Source organism: Pogoniulus pusillus, chromosome 19 (assembly GCF_015220805.1).
Source record: "Pogoniulus pusillus isolate bPogPus1 chromosome 19, bPogPus1.pri, whole genome shotgun sequence".
Lineage (NCBI taxonomy): Eukaryota > Metazoa > Chordata > Aves > Piciformes > Lybiidae > Pogoniulus > Pogoniulus pusillus.
This window is the reverse complement of record NC_087282.1, coordinates 19,047,461-19,071,855: the sequence shown is the minus strand read 5'-3', so window position 1 is coordinate 19,071,855 and position 24,395 is coordinate 19,047,461. Positions and strand designations below refer to the sequence as shown.

At 44.7% G+C, this 24,395-nt stretch overlaps 1 protein-coding gene across 7 annotated transcripts in view; it reads left to right on the top strand.

Annotated features, from left to right (window-relative positions):
- PASD1 (PAS domain containing repressor 1) overlaps positions 1-24,395 on the top strand; it is a 117,872-nt gene that overhangs the window by 47,699 nt on the left and 45,778 nt on the right. For 4 of the 7 annotated variants that reach the window (XM_064159561.1, XM_064159563.1, XM_064159564.1 and 1 more), the window contains exon 1: positions 14,025-14,300. The exons of 1 other annotated variant lie outside the window; for it this stretch is intronic. The gene's annotated coding sequence lies outside the window, so the exon portion shown is untranslated. Of the gene's footprint in view, positions 1-12,917; positions 13,469-14,024; positions 14,301-14,553; positions 14,581-24,395 lie in introns of those variants that run through there. 2 more of the 7 variants (XM_064159562.1, XM_064159560.1) reach the window with 2 other exon arrangements.

Genomic DNA, 24,395 nt, shown 5'->3' with positions numbered 1-24,395 from the left:
CCAGGGATGGCAACTCCACCACCTCCCTGGGCAAATAAATAGTGACTCCCACCGTCACGGTGGGTCAATAAGGTGTTAATAAGGGCTTCTCCATACGAGAGTAGCTAAATAGCTATTCCAGTATAAATATTACTAGCACATTGAATTCTGGGTACTTTTGCAACAAAGCACTTTGCTCAGTGTCGTGTTTACAGCATGAAGGTATTTTCTACATACTGACTTCAGGATTGGGTCTGTTAGTTTGATTCTGGAATAGCTGTGATCAAATCATTGGAAAATGTAGGCTCTCTTATGAGTGAGTGATATTTGCTCTAGTAGCCTCTGTACTTTTTCATTTTCAGCTGATGCATTTAGGTCTCATCTTGTGCTTTTAGAGAAGGATAATGACAGGATGTTCAAGACTGCCTATGTTAGACTTCTCAGTCTAGGCTGATTGTGTCCCAGATTGAAGGATATTGATCAATTTTGACAGTGCCTGGAAAATGTTCCTGTATTAGCAGTGCACTACGTACTTGGCAAACTCGTGGTGCTGTGCAACATCTAGATGGCCATTCTTTAAGCAGAAAGAGTGAGAACAGAATTCCATTTGGCATAGTGGTAACAACAGGTGACATTAGTGTGGTACAGAGGGAATGATGTAAGATATTGCTGGCCATCGACGAATGTCCTGGCAGCGCTGAAAACAATGCGCTGCAATCAGTGTATCTGCTGGCAAGAGTCGTGGGGCTCTCTGCCCTCTCTCCTTGAGACTGATCTTCTAAAATCTCCAGAGCTCTTTTGTATGCAGTGATTCACACACTTGCATAGTTCCCTCAAACAAAACAATCAGCCCTCTAAAGTTTTATATATCACCTTTCACTGCAGATTGGCAGATTTCCAACTGATAAACTGACTGAACAAGCTTCAAACTCCCGAGCTTTACATGTTGCTTTTCCTGCAGAGACTGAAAGCTCTATTTCACTTACTGACTGTAGATCTTGAAACGAAGAGCTAAGAGCCTGGGTATACTAAACATCATGGTGCTTCTTATCAACGCACAGCTAAAGCTACTCCTTCATCCCCACTTTAACCAGATCATCTATAATAGTAAGTAGGATAAGATTTTCCTCCTTGTTTGCTGAAATGATGCTGGCAAGAAAACTCTATTTTGCAAGATCACTTCTCAGTCTAAAACACTTCCAGGCTAAATATATTCTTCTAAGATGTGCTTTGGGCATCTATTTTCATGCTGCACTCTCTCTGCAAGCAGCACAGAAGATGCCTTTCTTCGCTGTCACTGTGTGTGGCGTGGGTAGATCCGAGAAGAGAATTCTGCCTGAAGATTTCTGCTGTCTTTTTGTTCAGTCAGAGGATATGGCTCTAATTTCTCCCATTTGTAAATTGCACACAGAACACAGTCATACACCTGGCTGGAAATCTCAGTTATACATTCCAAGATGCTCTAAAAACACAACTCAGGCCTGCAGTGCTGAAAAATTCAATCTAGTGCCCCAGCATGCAGGCTAGCCTAAAAGACCATGCTTCTTCATAGCACACAGCTATTGCCCCTGCACTCCTTAGAGAAGAGGACTGATATGACAAAGGCCTCATTCCCTTTACAATTTTGCCCAGTACATGTTTTATGAGAACACAGGAGAAAAGGTCCCTTCTACTACCATTCTGAGAGGATCTTCAGAAAACATGAGTTGTCTCCCCACTTCCCTCTGGGAAGTGTAGGCAATGCTCATTTTGTAGTCCAGAAAATACCACCTCATCATTCAGCTTTATTTTTACGAGTGTCAGGCCTATGAACAGTTTAATGCCTCACCTTTACCCATCAGTATTCCACAAAGCCCTCCAAGGCAACTCTTCTCAGTCTTAGAGATGATGCTTAAATTAGCCATCACAAGGTGGCAGTGAGCCCCACCCAAGCAGTTTTGCTTTGCCAAAAATTCACTATTTGTTTCTAGTATCGCATCTGGGCTCTTGTCTGAAGAAGAGTCAAAATGTTCATTTGAAGAAGGTAAAAGCCATGAAGTCCCTTAGCAGTTGTGAGCTGCAGAAATGCTATATAAAGGAGAAAATGGTTCTTTCAAGGATGGCAAATAAGCTCTATCTTAGTTGCCTAGGCTCTGCCAGTCAGCCTCAGGATAAAGTCTGTCCTTTGGATGGTTCCAGCACTCAGTGCACCAGTTGCAAATGCTTTTGCTTCTTCTCTTTATTTATTGTGTAATCTCTCAGTGCTGCAGCCTTTGTCAAGATGGGAAGCTGTACATTCAAACTACTGCTGCAGCCTGGGCAAGGGAAAGCTTGCATCCCTCCTGATACAGACATAGTTATGAGAGTGGCCCAGACATTTGAAGTCCACTCTTAAGATGATTTGGCATAGGAAAGACTCACACTCAAAAGAATGGGCTCTACCTTCTGATTCAGAAAACAACCCCTCTAAAAAGCAAGCAGGCCATCCTTAGTAGTTCTTATAATTGACAGAGCAGAAGCCAGTCCTCTAAGCTCCCCAAGTCTGAAAATGTGAATGATGAAAAGCAAACTGGCCTCCCAGTGGACAGAGGTTCTCTCTGCTTCCTCTCTTCCCCAGCCTGTCAGCACAACCTTATCTGGGTTGGGTCACAGCCGGCTTGCCCTCATTCAAGCCCTGATCCTGACAAGACAGTAGGTAAGCCAATCAGCTGCTCCAGTCAGCCTCAGCAGCCAAGACCTGATATAGAAACACACAGATGAATGTTGACCATGCACTGGAAGATCTCCAGTGTCCTTACAAAGAGTGGAGGAAGGCACCTTCCCCAAAGATCATTTCATTGCTCTCTGGCCTCGGTGTGTTTTGATCAATGATAGCAAAAGTGCCGGATGTCCACATGCACAGTGGATTTTGCTTGTGGCAAGCAGGAAATTACTAAACCAGTTGGTTCAGCCCCTCAACCTGTGGGTCCTTCTTTTAGAAGAGACCTGCTGAAAGGTTGAGACTTGCCCATCATGCAGGATGTGACCCAACTTTGTGTGCCAAAGTCTGAACATGATAAAACTGATAGTCTCACAGTCTGAAAGCTGTTTTTCACAGGAGAGGACTGATCTGATTTCTGTGAAATTTAGAGATATGCGCTCTCTGCTCTCGGTGGCTGTGATGAAACCTTGAGATGTGTGATGGCAAGGGCAGAAGCTGTGTGAGACACATACTGCCAGGAAAGCAGGAGTTACAGGTCTGGCTGAATTGGGACATTTCTTGCTCCAGCCCAGGCACCAGCGATGGGTCCTGGACATGCACAGGCAGGCAGCTGAAAGCTTGTGCTTAATCAAGGCTGGGCAAATCTCCTTTCTTTCTACTAACATAACGGTCATGCTTTTAATCCCTCTTTTGGTCCCATAACTGTCCCTGGAGAAACCTGGGCCCTCAGTACCATCCACCAGATGTGCAGAGGAGTGGCAGTAACACCCACGCTGGGGCTTACCTGGGAGCACAGAGAAATAGAAGGGTGCTGAGACACAAACAGCTAGGCTTGCTGAGGAGTTAAGAGACTCATGCAGTAGGAACAGTCTGATCCTTTCTCATCTTTAGTAGTGAGCTAAGGTAACTCAGCCCCTAGAATGAAATCCTAGTTGTCAGTGAAAAAAATCATTTGGGCTGCTTATCAGTTGAAGAATTTCAGCCTGTCTGCAGGTTTTTGTACTAGTTCTTCTACCTCAAACATCCTCAAAAGGCTCGCTCAATCTGATAAGGCTTTGTTCACAAGAAGGTACGCATTTATTTACCGAAGTGGGGACAAGTCAGAAAGGCTTCTGAGCAAATACAAATGTGTGAACAGCTAAGCAGAGACTATTACAATAGCTTGTGCAACAGCATGATTGAGGGATGAGTAACACCTATCCAGCCACCTGCTTGGGGAGTGGGATGAGGAGCGCTTCACCCAAGCACTTCCACAGATATGGTAATCACACAGGCTACTGCTGCCAGGCCTAAAGCATCCCAAAAATTACTTATCCTTTCCCCTTTATTGCAAAACAGATCTGTTCAGGGAAAGCAGCTCGTTGTTCTTTCTGAGAAAACACACAGTGATGGTAGGTGATCGTGATGTAAAAATGCATACCATGGAGATGGAAAAAAGCCCAACACTTCTCTCTGAACTAAGGCCTGAAGTCAGTTTATTCTTTGCACAGAAGCATGAAGGGTTAAAGCCACCAATCAGACAAAACTCTTTCCTGGCCATCAAAGCCACTATATTAAAATCAAATACCTATGTGATTTATGTTTGCCTGTCACTCAGCCAGGGCAGCATGCAATGGTGTTAAAGGACACCTTGGCTTCATGCAACAAATATTGGATTCCACATCTTCAGAAACAATGTAAAATGCAATCATCATCAACAACAACAGAACAACAAAAAAAGTTGGAAAGTAAACTACTGTTTCCATATATGAATGGAAAATAATTTAATTATGAATTGAAACAACTGTACAACACTGCCAAAAGGGCAAACAAATGAGAACCTAACCAAAAGGGAGAAAATTGTCAGTCTTTCAGTGCATAACTATTCTGTTCTGAACAGCAGCAATTATGGAAATGTGCAGAAGACTGCTTCACTGATGATAAATCTTCAATATGTCAAGCAAGTTTCATATTTAATTACTGTGACTACATAAGTTAAACAGTGGAAAAAAAGTTGTCAATGCTGTTTTTCAAAGTAGGGAAACAGATCCAATGCCAAAAGCAACATGGTTAATGTTGGTAACTAAGAGAGAGAATTTCCCTCTAGGCTAATCCTTGTGATGAAGGAGGGATGTCACTTAGCATGCACTTCGAACATGTCTGGCAAGGTGAAGAGGTAAATAGCCAGAATGATTGTTGCCTGGGTCGCTAATGGTTTTCTCAGCCACATGCATACTCTTGAGCACCTGTTTTGTGTTCCTGGTTACTCATAACTCTTGATCACAATTTGTTGGGGGTAATTTGTCCTCTCCAGAAATAATTCTAAAGCTAATAATTTCAGAAAACTCTGGTCATCACTAATAGCCAAGGCAGACCATGAGTCCATGTTGATGTTGTAAAGTAAGTGCAACCCAGCCATCAAACTGTAGTGTTCATTCGTGGAGCCCATGTCTGATGGGGAGCAGAGGGTCTCTACCAGAGTGAGCGACACATGAACTGGCATGAGAAAGCCTACCTGCCAAAGTGAGGTGTGGACTTGCAAGGTGTTTAGAGGGGTTGACCAGGATAAACAAAGCAGGAACAATACATGCTTTATTTCAGTGTGCACAACTCGGTGGCAGCATGTGTAGCCCCTCCAAGTAAGTGGGGAAGGACATTTCCAGAAGCATCTTCTAGAATAACATGTGCTAGGGCATGTAAGTCTCTTCCTGCAGCCTGCTGACTGCATGGGGCCAGCCCTCCAGCCCCAAGCCTGCCCACAGCAGCCAGCAGTCATGAACCTGTAGTCACCTGAGCACATCACAAACCAGGGGTCAAGTGAGCACTATGATGTGTTAATTCTGTTTAATCAGAGGTATGGATGCACTGAGCTTGCTGAAGTTTTCTCCAACAGAGGCTCGGATTTTGGCAGCAAAGTTCATGGGGTCATCCCACTCTGTTGTAATGAGAGCCGTGCTGCTTTACCCTAATGCATCAGCCTGAGTGACACAAATGCAAACGCCTATCCTGATACTTCTGTTCTGTGCATTGTTTTGCCTGAAGTGCTCATCTGTAAAATAAGCAGAGTATGTTTTGGTAAGGATTACTTTTGCAAAGTACTTTTCAGGTATAGCACTTAAAGGGCCATGGAAGGACCAAGTACTAAAGAATATTAGACACAAGGCAATATTCCCCCATAAAATGTGGAAGAATTAGTCACTGTGCCTGAAAACCCCACATTGAATTGCTCTCAAGAACACAGAATTTTGTACAATGCATGAATGGGAGCAGTTCTTTAAGAAGATGCTCTGTGTGAAGTGGATTGTGTGCCACGCTCTGCTGCAGTTGTCATGGCGAGTGTTCCTATTTCCCATAGCAACAGAACCAGTAAATAACTGCAGAAGGAAACCCAACAACCCACATTAAATGACTAGGGCACAAGTTAATTCTCTCATCAGCATCCTTAACTTGAGCACTCTCCTGTAGATGAAACACTCGGCTGAAAAGCAAGCTTCTCCTGCAGCTTGTGACATCTATCCTCTGCATAGTTTCATTATGATTCACTCGCCGGTTGCTACGCTAGTGACACTATCTGCGCTGCGTACGCACTGCTGCCTGGTGTCTGAATTCACTGAGGGAGATGATGACAGGGCAGCAAACCCGCAGTGAGTGCTGGGTTTGTAGCACTTTGTGCAAGCACTGTCTAAAGCAGGTCAGATGAAGTTCTGCAAGTGAAAGGGCAGGAGCTCTACAGGAAACAATGCACTTCTCTTTAATTTATTTTTGGGGTCTCTCTCTTGTTTTCCCTCAGCTGCAATGACTTGTTATTCTGCAAACTAGCACCACCACCATGTTAAGGGCAGGCAGATGTATGAAAGGGGCAAGGGGAGGATGAAAAATCAGGGCAACTAGAAGATGTTACCATAACAGCAATGCTACTCTTAAACAGGGCAGTCTTTAATGAAAAGAGATTTGTAGTAAGGCAGAACTTTCCTAAACAGTGGTTTGCAGTGGTCTGAGAAGCCCTGGGTTCTGCTCTGCTGTATGCAGAAATTGGGTACAAAGATGGATGACATCCATAAGAAACTGCAGCTTGACAGAAGTTGGTAAGTGCAAACCAACCATTTTTATTACATTCTCCACCAAACCAAACAACCAAACAAAACAAATAACCCCACCCCAAAAGCTCTTGGAGTTAATTTGGTTGCCCACAGAAGATAAATGGTCTGTGGAGTAACAGGGCAGGATTTCTTAATGTGGAAAGGACCAGCAGGATCTGGTGCTAAAACAGTCAGGGATGCAATGCAGAGCCTTGGGGTCAAGTTGACAAGAACAGTAGTGCTTAACTGTCCACATGGTCAGCACTGTATTTGGACCACGAAAAGAGACAAGCTGTCCAAAGGAAAAAAATCCATTGCTTCTGCAAAATGTCTCCCAGGGTTCATAACTAGTTCATTAAGACAACTTCTCTCTCCAGTCCCAGTCTCTCATTCACAAGCTGTGACCAAAACTGAGATACTCCTGTTCAGATGAGGAAATTCCAGCTGTCTTGCAGATTCATTTCCCATAGACACACAACATGTCATCAAGTCACTTAGAGCTGCATAACAGAAACTGAATTCACTGGGGCAGCCAAGAGGTTGTTTCCACTTATTGCAGCTGTCTTTTTGCAACACTGCTTGTAGACAAAATCTGTCACATAATAGTCATTGTTAGCATCATGGCCAGTTCATTGATGGTATTCAGTACCTATCTTGTGGCCAGAAAAACCACGTGCATTGCTGTGAGTAGAGACTGCAGTAACACCCAATGCAGTTCTGGAGATTTTTTTGTATGTTTCAGAATCCTTTAGTGGTAAAACACAGTGATACAGCCTTGCAGGCTTGTGTTTTAACTTGCTGTTATTTAGGCATGAGCACTGTGGAACAGCATCAGCAACAAGTAATGCTTTCAGTCTGTCCTGCTCCCAGGGTAAAATCTCTGTTGATTGTCAGGCCACTTATTTAGAGGGTTTCTGTGGTTTAAGTAAAGCAGAGGAAAATGGCAAAAGTCACCCAAGAACCCTGATTATTTTGATGCCCTTGGAATCAAGGACAGGCATTTTCTTTCCAGGGCATCTTACGTGAGGAGTTTGGAGAGCTGTCCTGGGGTCTGTGCTGCAGGCTCTGGTCCTTTATTGTGTCTGGGTTGGGTTGTCAGTGGTCCCTCAAGACAATCAGGCTGCTCAGCTCTTCTGAAAAAGCACCTGCATAGTTTGTGCTTAAGAAGCCACTGCCTGTCAAATGACACCTGGTCTTTCCTTGGGGGTGAAGTACATGCAGCTATTTGTGATGAGTGAGTTTGCCAAGTATCAGACATGTAGAGAGATGAGTATTGTTTTTTTCAGTCTTTGCCAATCAGGGTGTAGTAGAAGGACTGTCAACTCCACAGTCTTCTAAACACAAATGCTCTGTCTGCTTTCCTCTGGGTCCTTCAATAATCTTCAGTAGTCTGGGTTTTAATGTCTTCTTGCTTCAGAGCTGGGAAAGAACCACACTGCTCACCTTGTCTGGAAATTTTTACTCTCCTTGCAAAGCCAAAACAGGTGATAGCTTCTCTCAGCACCCTATTGCATGAGGTCTTGCAGGAAGGAGAGGTTGCCATGGGGTTTTGCAGGCAGGTCTTATCTGTGAGGCTGCACAAGTGGTGAGCGGGGCCTTGGGAGCTGCCAATACATTGTGCCTGCAGGTCACAGCCACCCTAATGCCACTCTCCGACCCAGTTACCCAGTTTCCAGAAGAGATTAGGATGTAGTTGGGAGCCCTCTGGCTGCAGACCAGTCCAAGCCAAGCAAAAGAGGTAAATGTCAGGAGGTGGGAGACAGACAGGAAGGCATGGATGGAGGCAGCTCCTATCCCAGGACAGCCTGCTAGGCCCTCTCAACATCTGCCCTTTGTCACCCACACATGCAAGACCCTGAGATATATCTCAGGGAGGAAGATGAGGTGACAAGGATGAATTTCCCTTTGCCTTATTTTCCCAGGAGAACATTGCTTCTTGTTTTGGAGTCAGACATTGCTGCTCTAACCCGTGATGCTCAAAACTCCATCAGATGACACTATTAGCATGGCATTTGCTCTGAGTAAAGGCCAGAGAAATGGAAAATTCCCAGTGCAAGGAATAGTTGGTGTGCAGAACTTCCAGTCACTACATATGGGATCAAGTAATTAAGAACAAGCAACTACCAAGCTTTAAAGTGTTACTGACTTGTATGAATAAAGCTCAGCAGCAGCAGTATTAATAGGAAATATCCAAGTTTATCAATGTGGATTTAGTGCTAGTGTGCTAATTAGTAATAACTGTGAATTATTAATGATTCACTTGCAGCTGATGGGCAGTAACTCTTCACTGACTTGCCCATTCTTCCTCTGTGCTTGATGCATAGGTGATACCACAGCTGTTGCCATTGCCTGGTGTTTTCTCTCCCTGTTTGCCCTCTGAATGCTGAACTGAGAAGGATTTGGAAGTTTCTATTTTATGTCTGTTTATGAGGCCCCTCGTTAGCTGATTATACTAACCAGAGGTGATTATTACCTGTGCCCACTTAACCTATATTTAAATGCAGCACCCTGAATTTGTCTTCAGCACAGTCTCTAGGAGATATGAACCCAGTATCAAGCAAAATTAATTCATAGGTGCATTATCCTATGTACAGGTGGTCAAAGAGCTTTAGAGTCAGTGCATGCTCTCATGGAAGGATGCAGGTGGAGGAAGGTAGCTATGTTCTTGTTTGTGCAAGGAGGTTTTCCACAGTTCTTTGACTTGGTGAGAATAACAGATCACAAAAATACTTACCAGAGAAGATTTTCCTGCAACTGAAAACACCTTTTCCTTTATAAAATTAATAGCTAATGTTGAAAGTAAGTGCAAGTAGTACTTGTAGTAAAAGTACTTGTACTATTTTTTTTTCTGGCCATGCACATTTTCAAATAAATTCATTACTCCAGTACAAAAAAAAACCCCACAGAGCCTTAGATGTGCACAAAATTTGGATACACAAAATTTAGATACCAATCTTGCCTTTAGAAGAATCATCTTAAACAAGTATCTACAAAATAAGGTGCTGGATGATGAAAATATTCCAGTTGGTTCTCAAAAGCTTAGGTGGAATTTTGTCCTAAACTGTGATTAACTCATTTATATTCCTAATCCTTTTAAGAAGTTGCATAAAGATTCAAAGGGGCACTCAAAAGTGCTGGGAAGGACAGTGAGCAGCTCCTTCCAGCCCACAGAGATGCAAGATTTTGTGCTAAGGACAAAATCCTTTTCACACTGGAGTAAATGTGGAGTTTACTCTGCCTTCAGTGGAGTTTCCCTTCCTTTTTCTGAACTTACATGAGAATGAGATTTTATCCATCACCTCATATGATTATGGTGCAAGCCTGAACTTGGTTTCTGAGCCTTTTAAAAGGGGGAGAGTGAAGGTGAAACTATGTAAGACCAGAGAACAAATGCATTCCCACAGGGAGAAGGACTCTTAATAATTGCAGAATGTTGCTTCAAGCAGAGATGTGAGCTCTAAGCAAACAGTCCTGCGGTGCCGTAGCCATGCCAGCAATGCTCCAGGGTGCTGGAGAAGCTGCTGCAAAGCCCGACTGTGGGTCTCTTATGTGGCAGAGTCGTGCCTGGCCAAAATGCAGTTCCTTCTCCCTGTCACAGCAGCCACAGGGAGTGTTTGGGACAAGAAGAAGGTCATAGTACCACAGGAAGGAAACTGCACTGCTGTTTTCAGGGGTTTTCAGTGAAACTTTATCATTCACAAACATAAAGATAGATAAGGAATTTCAGGAACAGAGTTTTACATAAGTAAACTCTTGAACAGTGCACTTGCATGTTGCAAGCAAATGGAACTAAAATATTCAAGAAACTTCAACTGTATTTTTTATATTAAATACAATAATTATTTATTCACCTCCCAACTTTGATTTTGTTAAATAACCAATACCATAATTCAGAGGCAAGAACTTAATCCACAGAAAATTCTGTCCTCAGAGAAGATCAAAGCGAGTCCTCTGGTGTTAAGCAAACACCTACAGCACTCAATCGTTAAAAAAAATTAAATGCATGTTCAATCAGCCTAACTCTTCTTGCTGGTTCCCATGCATTAACCTAAGCCTCTGCTTGAACATTTTCAGCCCCAGGATCAGCACTGGGAGAGCAGAGGTCTGAAAATACAGCGAGCAAATGCGTGAGAACTCCAGTAGGCTGTGATGGCAATGCCTGCTCATTCCTTTGCATCTACCAATGCCACCGGGAAAGACTGGAAGTCTCTGGAGTGTTATAAATATGCAAGATAAGTGCTTACACTGGAACACAAAGGTGAAATGGTCCTGTTTATCAAGCACAATTAAAATGAATAGAGGATGACTAATAAAGAGGCAGTTTAAAATCTTTACATGACACAGTGTCAAGGCAACAGTCTTGCGCAATAGCGCTGACACAATTAACAGTGTGTCCCGGAGTGGGGCTTCCACTGCCTCATCTGCACACTTCCATGGTGGGCTCTGGGTGGGCTCCATCACTTCAGTTTCTCTCACTGCTGCATCCTGGACTGTGAAAACTGCACAGAAACAGCCTCTTTGGATCAAGGCAAGAGTATTTTTTTTCCACTTTGATGTTTCTGTTCTCTTTCCTTTGGGTTTGCATTATCCTAAGCCTCATGGTTACTGCTGTGTGAAAAGGGAGGACATAATGTTGAATTTCTGGGTCCACTTTGGAATGAGACAAGGCTTGAGGTCACGATCCTGAACCAGAGTTGGTTCTTGACTTAGCAGTGTGTAATGTAACTATTTCCTGGCTATGAATGTTGGTAGTATGTATTTTAAAGGCTAGTTTGGACACCTTTTCACTGTGGATAAAAGACTGTGCATGAGAGTGTGACCCTGCAAAATACAGACCAAGCTATCCCTTAATTTCTTCATTTAATTACCTTACTCCCTAACAATGTCTGTCAGGCTGTAGGATTCTCTAGTCTGCTGAACAAATGTAGCAAAGACAGATAAGTCTGTTGGGAGGTGTGTATATATATGTGTGTGTGTGTTTTATGTGTTTGTGTATGCACATATTTTACATGCTGCTCTTGTTTTCTAGCTAAACCCAGTTGTCTCCTGATTTTATTGCTGTTAGCATGTGTTTGCAACACAGTATTGTTAAAAACTAATGATATAAACAAATCTGAATCTGTGCCAACCATCGCTGAGTGCAGCCAAAGCTGCCTAATGTCACAGCTTGCTGAGCAGTGTGTGAATTCTGTCATGTTAGAAAAGTCTGCTCCCCTGTTCTTTTTTCAGTTTCTGGAAGAATCAAAGTGGAGAGTGTGTTCTTTTAAACAAGATAATTGAAGTCACAAACACGAGCACTCTTTTTAACACTGCTATAGGAAGAGTAGCTCCTGCTTTTAGCCACGCTGCTGCCTCTAATGGCCAGGGTTTGTAGTGGAGTTGGTTGAAACACTTCAGATAAAACATCATTTCTGGTCAGAAGATAGAATTAATGCAATTAATGTTTAAAGTGGTATTTATGAGTGTTTTGCTTTATTAGAAGAGTGTTGGTGCTGTTTGCTGTGCATGCAGGGCTCACAGGATAGGAGGTGGCTGTGGAAGTGTCCCAGCAGCAGAGCTGGCCCGCAAGGCCAGCACAACACCAGGCAATGGTCCTGGCACTTGGTGTCTTCAGGAAAAACCTGCCCCAGCATCAGGCCAGCCCCTCTGGGGCCACATCCTGCCTGTGCCACGTGCAGCATCCATCTGCAGGTACTCTGTGTTAAGTGCCTCAGATGCAGCGTGCAGTATTGTTTTTAATCCTGAACCAATGCCCCATATGTGTATCTGCATGCCCATGTATGTGGGCAATGGGACTGTCTCAGTGACTGCCACTAAGTAAATGGGCAGCTCTGTGGTCTCTCGTTGCACCCTGACTGAAGGAGACCAAGGCACATTTTCCTCGCTTGAACAAGGGAAAGGTTTGTGTTCAAAAAACTGCTCCAAGTGGGAAAGTGAGATTTCCCACTTGTGGCAGTCAGCACAACCACAGTTTGTTTTACTTCTGATAAGAAAGTAAGCGTTAACTGCATGTAAGGGTGCCCCTTCTTTCTTCTTTGTCGATAGCAGCCAATAACATCACTTCCCTTTATATTTGTCTACTTGCCACTCTTTGGTTCTGCTTTGGTCCTCTGTGCTGTGTTTTGAGGCACTCATACACACCGAGGATGGGGCCATGCAGGCAGGCTGCCCACCTGGGAATGGCTGGGAGAGGAACAGCAATTCTTCCCAAAAGTCAGGTATGGCAGCTTTGGGGAAGGGCTACCGGGTAGGAATAAGCTCCCGGGAGTAGATCACCCAGCAAGGCAGAGGTAGTGGTGAAGCCCTTAATTTGTCGGTGAGAGGGTTCGCTCAGTTTTGGAAGGCAATTGTGGAGTGAAAAACACGTTCCTCGCTGTGCCGCCTGGTCGGTGCTCAGCCCCTCCTGGTGATACCTTGGGACCAGAAATAAGGAGGCTCTAGATCAGTCTCGATGCCTCGGCTTTTGGTACTTGCTGCTTCCTGAAACCAGGGGAGTGTAAATCGCGTCCCCGGCAATCAGCGCTGCCTAAGAGAACGAGTGAACAGCGGCCTTGGCTCCGGCTCCCAGGAGCTGCCTCCTGACAACGACTCCGGTCCCTGGTCCGGAGCCGGGCACGGTTGTTGCGTCGGGAATGGGGGGAAGGAGCAACCCGGAGTCCCCGGAGAGGAGGGAAAATAATTACGGCAGAGAAAGGGCAGGAAAAAATTCTTATGAGGAAGGAAGCAGCAAATGCTAAATCAGTGACTCATGGTATGGATGACTAATCCCGTCAAAGCACAGCTCATGCCGGGTATGGGATCGGTTCCGAACCGGTGGAGAAAGCAGAACGGGGATCCGGGGTGGGGGTGCTGGCTGCTGCGAGGCTGGGCAGCTCGGGCCGCTCTCCCCTCCGCAGAGCCCTCGGTAGAAGCGAGGGAGAACACCGGTCGATGCGGACGGAGCTCCGCGGCCGAGCCTAGCCGCGCGCCCTGCCGCTCGCTGCCGGTGCGGATCGGCGGCGGTGACGGTGCCGGTGACCTACTTTCCGCCGGCCCCTCCCGGCTAAGGGCACCGCCGCTCCCGGCGCCACCTGCCCTACCCCAGCCCTGCCCGAGCTCCGCACCCGTGCCTCCTGCGCGCCTTTTGCGCGCGTCCCCCGCCCGCCCCCTGCGCCCCGCCCTCGCGCGGCTCCCGTTCCGCCGGGGCGCGCGCCCGGCGCGGGAGGGGGCGATGCGGGCGGGCCCGCGCGCGGCGGGGTGCCGGCGGCCGGCGGGTGCCGCCGGTGGCAGCGGGGAGGGGAGGAGGAGCGCGCCTGTGCAGTGCCGGGAGGACGGGCTCAGCCCGCCGCCGCGTTACACAACCGCCCGCCGCAGCAGCCGAGTTTCACAAGTCCCGCCGCGGCTCGCCGGCGGCCCTTACCCACCGTGCGCCCACCCACCGTCGCCGTGCCAGAACTGTCCTCCTGCTTTGCCCGCCCTCATGCCATGTCTTCTCCGGGCAGCGGGACCTCGGGGCGGGCGGTAACCCCTGGAGCCGTGGGGGCACGGCGCCGGGGCTGGGCATGGCACTGAAAGCGGCTCCGGGACACGCATCCTCCTAGACGGTACGTACGGCCCGGTGCCGCGGACCCTCCCCGGGTTGGGGGGTGTGGAAAGGGAGGTTCCTGTACTCGCAGCCCACGGGGAGCGACGAGGCGGGCCGCGGCGTGCCCCGGGCAGAGTCCCCGCTGCGGGGCCGCCCTGCCCGCGTCCAGCGCTTCCAGGACAGTCCCGATTAACTTCAGCAGAGGGAAATTTGCAGCCGCAACTTAAATCGCCAGATTTGCCCCTCTCTTCCCCCACATCTGTGTATCGGCAAGACTGGCACGGGACTGCAATTGCTCGGTGCGTTTGCCCTGGGTAGGGGTGAGGCTCTGGGGGCGTGGGGGGAGTGGGGTGTCTGCTGGCGGGGATGCAGCATCCTCACAGCTGGACACCAGCTCCGTGCCCTCGGCCCCGCTGGTGCCCCCAGACCCCGTGTCACGGGCCGGCTTGGAGGAGCGGAGAGCTGCGGGGGTTCTGGGTTGGGGGGAAACCGATTTGATGGAGGCTAAATTTGGTCTGATGGCAGCTTTGTCATTCTGTCTTGAATTTCTGTCGGTTTTATCTGAAAACACGGTAGGGAAGAACCTGCGGTCTGAGCCTTGTGCCTAAAGATAGCATCTAAAATCCAGGTTGAAAAGTTACTCCTTCTGCAAGGGTTATTGTGTCATTCGATTTAACAGACCATTTTAAGTGGGGAATGATGAGGGCTTTGAAAGTGCCTCGTATGCTTCAGCTGTGGATTTGGGAATGGTAACTTCAAGCCTTGTTCACTTAATGGCAGAAATTGCCAACTGATTGTGCTGGCCAGCTCGCCCTGGAAGCACAGTTCAAAGCCGAGCCCTATGTGATTCATACATGAGGTCTCGGAGGCATTTTGGAGAGCACCTGCCGTTTGTAACGTGTTGCGGTCCCCAAAGGCAGGAGGCCGCTGGACTATCTGCAGAGCAGGTCCCTCCTGAGTGGATTTTGGGGAAGTGTAGCGTAGGAGCCCCTACTGAGGGGCAGCACTGGCACCGAAGTGACAGCTAGCACTAATCCCAGAATGAAGATGCCTTCAGTAGGGGAGCAGCCCTGGAGAGAATGTGCCTGAAATCAAAGCTGTTACAATGTCCCATGATTTACCCACCTGCGAGGGTGAAGCATAACTGGGCGGGCACAGTTATCTACTAGCCTGAGTTTATTTTGTCATGTGCAGTGAAAATGGCAATGCTGATTTAACTAGAGGGGTGAGATATTCAGGTCTACAGACGAGAAAATCGTCTAATATCTCTAGTTGGCAGATACCCATAAGGATGTCAGGAGTCCCTTCATTTTTAGGCAGAACGATGGTGCTCTGCTCTCCTCCTTGTGTTGGATCAATGCTCACTAATCCCTGGCTCTGGAAATGGGAATTTGGCTTAAAGGGGCAACTTTTAATGTTTTTGATAGGTAGGGTTTGCAGTCCTCGTAGGTCCCGTGAATGTTGTTTGAAGTAGCAGGTAATTTCAGGAGTATGCAGAGTGAATCCTTTGTACTAAGCATGTGCTGTTTTCATTGGGAATTGGTGTAGTGTTTATAAACTTCCTACTTCACTATAGTTACCCAGTCAGAAAAACACTTGTGGATTTCGGGTTTTCTAGAAAGTGTATTTGGGAAGAGGTAGTTTTCCTGCAGCGTGCTAATCAGAGTAACGCAGTGTGTGAGCGGTGCGTCACGCAGGAGCTGCGCATCCTGTGCGGTGAAGTGCTGTAGCGACCGCGCTCGGGGCTCTGTGGCTGGCAGAGTACTGACAAAGGCAGCAGGTGCTAATGAGGAGAGGAGGCTCAGGAGTGATGGAAGCAGTGGAAGTTTGTGTGGAAAGGAGGCATTTGTGTCTCCTGGGCTGAACCTGATTACTACTGAATCTTTAGAATGTTTCTGGAAGATGTAATGGGAAAAATGCAAATTACTTTAGGAGTGCTTGCATACTGCTCATTTATTCTGTTCTTTGAGCTGTGGATTAGAGTTATTTGATCTAGAGGAAAAAGTAAAATTGGTTTGAATTTTTTTATATAAGCTATAAGCTTCAGAGAAATTTGGCAGTAGGGTGTGATGGTTCCTGTTCTTTAGCCACTCAAACTATGTCTGTATTAAATTATTTTGCTAGTTTAAGACAAACACAAAATACTCAAAAATAGCTCAGGGTTGAAGACTAAAATTAGCAAATGAATAGTTCAGAATTAAATTCTTACACTGTCAGAAGCAGTGCTACATTTCAAGAGATGCTGATTTCAAATCCAACTTCTGCTCATTAGTAGTATCAAAAAATTGGTGGGATGTCTTTACAGTTTAGAGCTGGGGCTTGTCTGTTCACAGAAGTTGCATTGTTTTGCCCTAAATTACACAACCTCCCAAGATTCACATGTAGTGATACAAAGGTTTTGGTGCCAGCATAGCTCATTTCTTTAAGGCTGGGGGAGTAAGCTGTGTGCCTATACTGGAACAGTTATGCATTCTGTTGGAGTAATACAGCTTTAACCAACATAGCAAACCATGTAAAACACAAAATACTATGGACCAGTTTTTGCCACTGTTATTAAAATGGTGCACCTCTGTACCACTTCGCTCTCAAAGCTCTTTTAGGGAAGTCAGGCAGGTACAAAAACTGTATTTATTTGTTATGACCTGGATGACACCCCTATTTCACATGAATCTCTCTTCACCTAAGGCCACACTCTTTTTATTTCTCTTGTTTTGGTGCACACACGACTGTGTAGCACAGCACAACTCCTTGCCCTGGCACTTGCACGCCAAGTGCAGTGCTCTAGTGCAGGAACCTTTCCAACATCCTTTATTGCTCCAGCATCACTTTATTTTATGTGAGTTTGAGGTGGTGGCAAGGCCTCAGCAAGATCTCTGTACATAGCTGGGCTTGCTGGCTGCACATCTGTTCAGCCTCACACCAGATTCAGTAAGACTGCAAAGGTGTGGACAATTAATGCGAGACTTTGACCTACTTCATATTCCATTATTGGCTTTGGCCTTGTCTACATGGGGAGATTACACCAATTTAGTTTAAGTCTGTTTTAAAGTGATTTGATTAACCTGATGTGACCTCACATAAGGATGTTCTTATTTTGGTTCAAATGAACTTATTTGGGTTCAACCAAAACCTGCATTTAGTCAATTTGCACAGAAGTGAAGTTAGCCATGCCTAAACTGAAAGGAGAACTGATGTCTCTAAATAATGACACAACTTTCTCATGAAAGCAGAACCTTCTGTAGAATCTGGAACAGAGTGTAGTTACTAACAAATCTGCAGGAGACTGAAAGCTATTCATAGCAAAGTCTTAGAAAAATGAAGAGAGAAAACAAGTAAAAAATATCTTAGCGAGACAAACGAGGTGCCAATAATCTGAGTTCTGAAATACCAAAAGCAGTGGCACAAGGCTTCCACTGCTTGAAGCAAGGCTCTCCCATGGCTCTTTGGCTTGCATAAGAGGGGAAGTATCTGTGTCCTGTACACAGAGTCAAAAAATAAGAGTGATGCAGAGAACTATAGGCCTGCTGATTTGAATGCAACAGTACATAGTGTCTCATGACGTATTTTGTAGCAAAGAATAATTAGACATGGAAATAATGAGGAAGCAGGCTACGTTATAACAAGATTTTATCAAAGATGGATTGTGCTAGACTAATCTAACATCTTTTTCATTTAACAGATTATTTAGATGGGGTAAGGCAGGAAGGTGATTTATCTGGAAACAAACATTTGATACCATACCCCACAGGACGTTATTGCTTAAAATGAAGATGATGGTTCAATACAAGAATTGAAAGGTGCAAAAGGAGCTGGCTAAGGAAAAGATAAAACAGTTACATGCCCATAAAGCTGCTGACAAAGAAAGTCATTAAGATGGAGAGTGATGAGTGCTGATGCTCCCTGGGGACCAGGCTTGTGCCTGTTGAATGGAGCTGTTCTGATTGATGGGTAGGACCTGGGTGTGTGCCCGGGAGCTGCTGCTAGATGACACGAAGTTGGGAGGTATTGTCAATACAGAGGAGGATCAGATTATCATATGAAAGGAATTTAGATGACTTTGTTGATCACAGTGATAGAAATAAAATGGCATTTAATAGTGCTGACTGCAAAGTCATGCAAAGTTTGAAGCTTGGAGACCAGTAACAAGAATTTCCAGTGTGAGACAGGAGCTCATCAGCCATCTGTGACAGAAGGGAAAGGTGTGGATGCAGTGGCTGATCAGGAGATATCTGCGGACAAGCAGTGAAATACAGCTGTGATGGAGGCCAGTGATATCCTTGGATATCAAAGGAAAATTATATGAGAGATTGAGAGGAGTGTGATATGTCATTGTAGAAATCATCGTACAGAGGGTTGGCCCAAGAGCTTTCTGCTGCTGGGCTGCACTGAGCTTTACCTCTGGACACCCCAGGCAAGGAAATGTTCAATTACAACAGTTGAAGGGCTAGAGTTGTGGTTACACAAATGGAGTTCTTTCTGTTGTATGAAGTAAGGTTAAGGAACATGACTTGTCCACTCTGGCCAGATGAACAAATGAAGAGACAGGTTACAGTAGTTCTTCTTGCACACTTTTGGGACTAGATACCAAGAAGGCAGCAAAACTAAGTCAAAAGATAGCACCTGCACAGGATCAAATCATGTAATTGGTTATGAATAAATTTGGATGGGAAATTAGAAGAAAGCTTCTAGCTGTCTAAGGACTGAGTTGTGTAATAGTCTTTCAATTAGGGTAGTTTTGAGATAGATCTTGATAATCTCATGAAAGAGATTATACAACTAAATTGGAGAGTTCCTGGAGATAGGAAATTAAGTTTGCAGCATTAGTCCTTTGGTCTCCAGGATAGCCATATTTCTGGTGTAAAGCTGAAAGGAGAATGGACCTGGTTTTGTTTGCACTGTGAAGTCTATGCATCAAAGCTTCTGCTGTTTTCTTGAGACCCAAGGTAGTGATCTTCACCTGTCTTTTTCTGTGTCACAACACAGTTTACTCTTCTGTGCTTCTGATGTGCCTGGTTAGTTTGTAGTATGATGTGAGGACATGTTCTGGGGCCCTTCGTGCATCTTGGCAGGTGAGATAGACTTTACAAAGTAGCCATTAGTGGTGGTGTTTTCCAAGACTGGAGTGTTTGGGGTTGGTGTTCCCTTGCTATCCAATATTCCTAAATTAAGTTGCAAAGTTGGACTTAAAATCAGATCTGCTGTGGTGCTGATTGGAGCAAAAGTTTAACTTTTAGAAGAAGAAAAAAAAAGTGGTTGCTGATGATTAGTGAGGCATTAGTAATTTAAAAACCAGGATTTTATTATAGGAAAGTTGACTGTAGAATCATAATGTGCATCTTATTACAAGAAAGAAGGAAAGAAAAATAATGACAGAAAGCAAGCAGGCAAGCAAGAAGAACAGCTTGACTTAGCCTGAAGCAGAGATCACATACCTGCTAAGCTGCCTGCAGAGAGAAATTGAAATATGGAAAAATGACAGTGCAAACGAGGACAATATTGAGAGGGTAGAAGAGGAAGTGTGTTAACCAAACTTCACGGAGCTGTTGAAATGCATTGAATCATCTGGCTGTGACTTGTATTCTTAGGCAAACAGGATTGTATAATTGATTAATTTGTCAACATTTCTTTAATGCATAGCACTATGGTAACCAAGAGACTCGCTAAACAATGCCAAAGAGAACACTGTAAAACAGATCTTTCTGTAGGAGAGGAGGAGGGAGGCAGAACAAGGACTTGGAGCTCTGACTCTGGAGGACTGATACGCATACCCACGAACACACACAAGTGCACACGTGAGCAGTTGGAAATGGCCTCCTGGTGGTGGTGGTGGCAGATGGGCATAAGATAGTTTGTCAGTGATGTACATATGATGGCCATGAACACTAGTGTTACATGACTTTTAGCTGCAGATGGACTGGGGACAGCAGGTCTCTAATACCGGGCTCTCCAGGCTTGGTCTTCCCTGTGCCATTACTCACATGGCATGGAGCCCTATGGATCTTGCAGTCAAACATTCATCAGCATCTGGGACCTGAGCACAGAGCTGCTTTTCAGCAATTTGTTCCGTGAAATAGAAATGAGTTGTACACTGAGTATCCTGGGCTTGCCTGGTAGCTGTGTTGGACCTGCACTTGCCACCTGTGCTGTTCTCTGTGCCCTGTCTCTGGACAGGGATTCAGGGACACCCCTCTGCTCCCAAGGAGTGTATTGTGGCTCAGCAGAATCACTGAGTTCCCATCTCCACACAATTAATGTTCTCCCTCACTTATAAGTCAGTGTGAGGTGCTTTGTTGAATGTCAACTACAGGCAGATTGATTGACTGACTAACAGATAAACAGAAAGATATTTGTAGGTGTGTTTATTTTTGTTTATAAACTGCCTGAGCTTAGGCAAGCTTTTTGAGTATGTAGCAATGGCAGGAATCATATCCATAAAAATGCTAATCTCCTCTGTTGCTTCATCGGTCCAGCCCACAAACACCTGCATAGACACACACTTAGAAGAAATTAATGAGGTTTGTTTGTTCTCTTCTAGGTTCATCTTGGTCTAGTCTTGTTTTAATTCACAGGATGGTGTGGTAGATTGCTTCAGGACAATAAAGTTTTCACCATAAGCCACATGCTAAGTAAATCTTTTTGTTTGTTTAGAAGTAAATGAACAGCAGATTAGCTGATAGCAGCACCCATCACTGTGAGTTATTTTGCACAGGAATGGCAACACTCTAGTATGATTTTCAAGCAAATGCAGAGGTTTTTTCTGAAGAGGATGAGGTGAGGCTCTGGCTCCGATGAAGGCAAAAGCTGGACTGCTGTCAGCTTCTGTGCAGTGAGGACCTCTTCCAGAGTATCAACCAGAGAGAGAAGTAAATGTCCCTGGGAGTCAGCCTTTGGGTTCAGGCTGTGTAAGACCCTACTGCACAAACTGAAGATATGTTTTTATGTATAGAGGAGGATGCTGTGTGTTTGGTCCACTGATGGCTTGTCACAGCAAACACAGCAATTAGAGAGGCTGTAATAGCTGGAGAGGGTTACACCCCTTGCTGAGGAAGTTTGGCCATAAACCTGTTTGTCCTGTCTCTGAGTGCAACATACACTGTGTACACAATTTACAGTAAATTAAAAATATCCACTCTGTTCAAACTGTTTCCAATCGAATTTTATTAAGTGCTATATTATGTGTGTGTGTTAAGTGAGTCATGTGTGGCAAAAAGACAGGACTTTGGCTGACTCCGCTGCTGATGTGTGTATTAAAGATGAATATCAACGGTTTGCTTTTTCTCTCAAATGGAACTATTGTAATTGCTTCATTGTGGGGCAGGCTTTTAATGGAAGGGGCACAGTAGGAAGAGTTAATAAAACAAACTCTGTGCTAATCTTGACACATTTTCTGTTTAGTTTTGCTTATGGCAGAGGGCTGAGCCTTGTCCCCAGCGGACACAATGTGACAACTTAGAAAAAGTGAGTTGTTTTGTTCCCTTGGGTTAGCCTCCCATATGCCAAGGGTGCTGTGGAGCTCTGTGATTGCAGAGGCAACATGCACTGGCACTTGGGTGCAGAGAGGCACTCATTCCTGGTTCCACTCGAGCATAGCCTTCTCTGAGGCTAAATCACTTGCCTATCTGGGGGCATCCTCACATCTCTTGGAGTTTTGGCTCTTCAACTGCAAAACCTCCCAGTATCTATGTCTCACTGGCTCCAGAGCAGAAGACATTTATATGGGGAAATTTGCACTACTTAGGAACATTTGCTGAAGAGGTGATGTCAGAACATTTTCTACAACTTCATTTTCCTACTTTCTGGAAATAATTCAGAGTTTGGAAGGAGAGGGTCCCAGAGAAGACAGTTAGAGTAGTAAAGTGTATAGGAATCAGCTATAAACTTGCTGTACTGTCTGGAAAGTGCAAAGATCCAGCTTCATCTTATCCAGGGCACATGCTTAGAATGTGGAGTTGAATTCCTTATCTTGGGTTATATTTGTAGTTGAAAAAGCAAATAGTAGAGCCATCAAGACCTAGAGTGTTAGACTGATTAGTTTGTTGGTAGTCAGCCGCTGTGAGTAGAGCTGAATCTCTGTTTTCATTTCAGGGATTGAAAAAAGGCTCATGCAAGAAAGAACAACTTTTGTAGGTTTGTTGCTTGGTTTGGTTTTGTATCTTTTTTTTTCTTAATGAAAGAATGTGAATATTAATAACTGATGCAACTGGAATAGCATATTGCTTAGAATCTGTCCTTAGAGCTAGTATTTTGTATTAACATGATGAATTAGCTTGCATGGCATGTAAAATTTGATAACTAAATCATCATCTTATTTCAAAAGCTGCAGTGCTGAGGAAACTATTCTGGGATTTTCTAATATAGTCTGGTGTGAATTGTTTGAATAAGAAGAGATATCAGAGAATAAATCAGATAATGAACTGCTTTATATAGGAGGCATAATGCCTATTTATGATATATAGAAGTCCTAAGAGAGATGAATTGTCAGTTTAATCTTCTTTGGATTGTGTTTGAAATCTATTTTTATGAGGCATTCCTGACTCTTCCAGAGATTATTGTTTAGACACTTACATAGACTTCATTTATATTTGGTTTTCAGCTCTACGAGATTCTTTGCAGGCAAATCTTCAGTTGTTTTTATTTGATTCCTTGACCTTGAAGTAAAATTTGTGGCGATTATAGGTGTTGCTAAAAGTTTTCTTCTGACCTAGTTGCTCTTGTCAGAACTTGGGAAGCACTATTGTCTCAGTGGTGCATCTTAGCAGCAGAAGCTGTATTTCAGGTCATGTCTTTTGTCCTTGGCACCGTGGACACAACATTGCAGAGGTTTGTAGTTGACCTGAGAGGGATGAAGATTTCTCCCTTACTCTGTGTGGAAGTGAAGAATATGGAGTTTGGAGCCATTGCAATAAATGCTTCTTTTTCCTGCTTTTTGTGACCTGAAAGGGATGAAAATTTCTCCCTTACTCTGTGTGGAAGTGAATGATATGGAGTTTGGAGCCATTGCAATAAATCTTTTTTCTGCTTTTTGTGTAAGTTCTTGTGATAAGTTTCCTGTGGAAAAGATGACTGCTGGATGAATCAAATCAGATTAACTAAACATTAGCTTTTTCTCTCTGTCTCTAACAGTGCATTGACATTGACTGTGTGCCTATGAAACAGCTGGCTTTTGAGAAACAACATGAAGTTTATGTCTTTCCTGACATGACATCATGTTTTATTAGGGAATCATTTCAATTGTCTTTACCAGCAGCTGATTTTCCTCCCAGTCTTGCAAAACTTTCAGCAACCTCAATCAAAGAACCCTGATGGAGAGCTGTGGCTGGAAGGATGACGTGCAGGCTGGAGTGTGGCAGAGCAGGATTGCTGCTCTGGGTAGAGGAAGCAAACATCTGTGAGGTATTACAAACTTTTCACAGGGATAGGAAGATAATTCTCGAGATAGTGCTGTGTCAAGCTCTGCTCTAACTTCTATCTCCTGCCAGGCTTCCTGAGCCCTAGGTCATAAGGTTAGAGAAAACTGTGGGCTGATTGTGTCATCCTTCACCTGTAAATATAGAACTTCCCAATTGCAGACCCAGATAGCTGTCATCACTCTCCTATTATGGATGGCTGCTTCTGAAACATTAACAGTCGTGTCAGGTCTAGATATGGATCAGCACAGACTTAAATCATTGTCAGGAACAGATGTGAGATACCTAATCAGTTATTTCCTAAGGAAAATGAGTTTGATTGCATGAATAGTTGTAAATATTTCATTCAGCAATTCATCTACTGCAGCAAGGGTAAACAAGTGTCTGAGGCAAAGCGTTTTTTGGTACTGTACTTGATTTCTTATTCATTTAAATGTTAGTGTAGAAGAAAGCAGGTACCTTGAATTACTTTTTGTGACAGCCCTGGTCATAACCAAGGGCTCGCTTTGAAGAGAGCCAAACTTTCTTAACTCTAATAAGCACAGTCAGCTTCATCCTGGTTTATAATGCACAGCATTTGTCCAGGGGACAATGCAGATTTTGCCGCTGGGACGTGATGATGGCACAGGAATTAATTTTGACTTCAGTAGGAAGATGATGGGCTGAGCACCAAAACATCCATCCTCTGCCTCAGTTTTACATCTGCC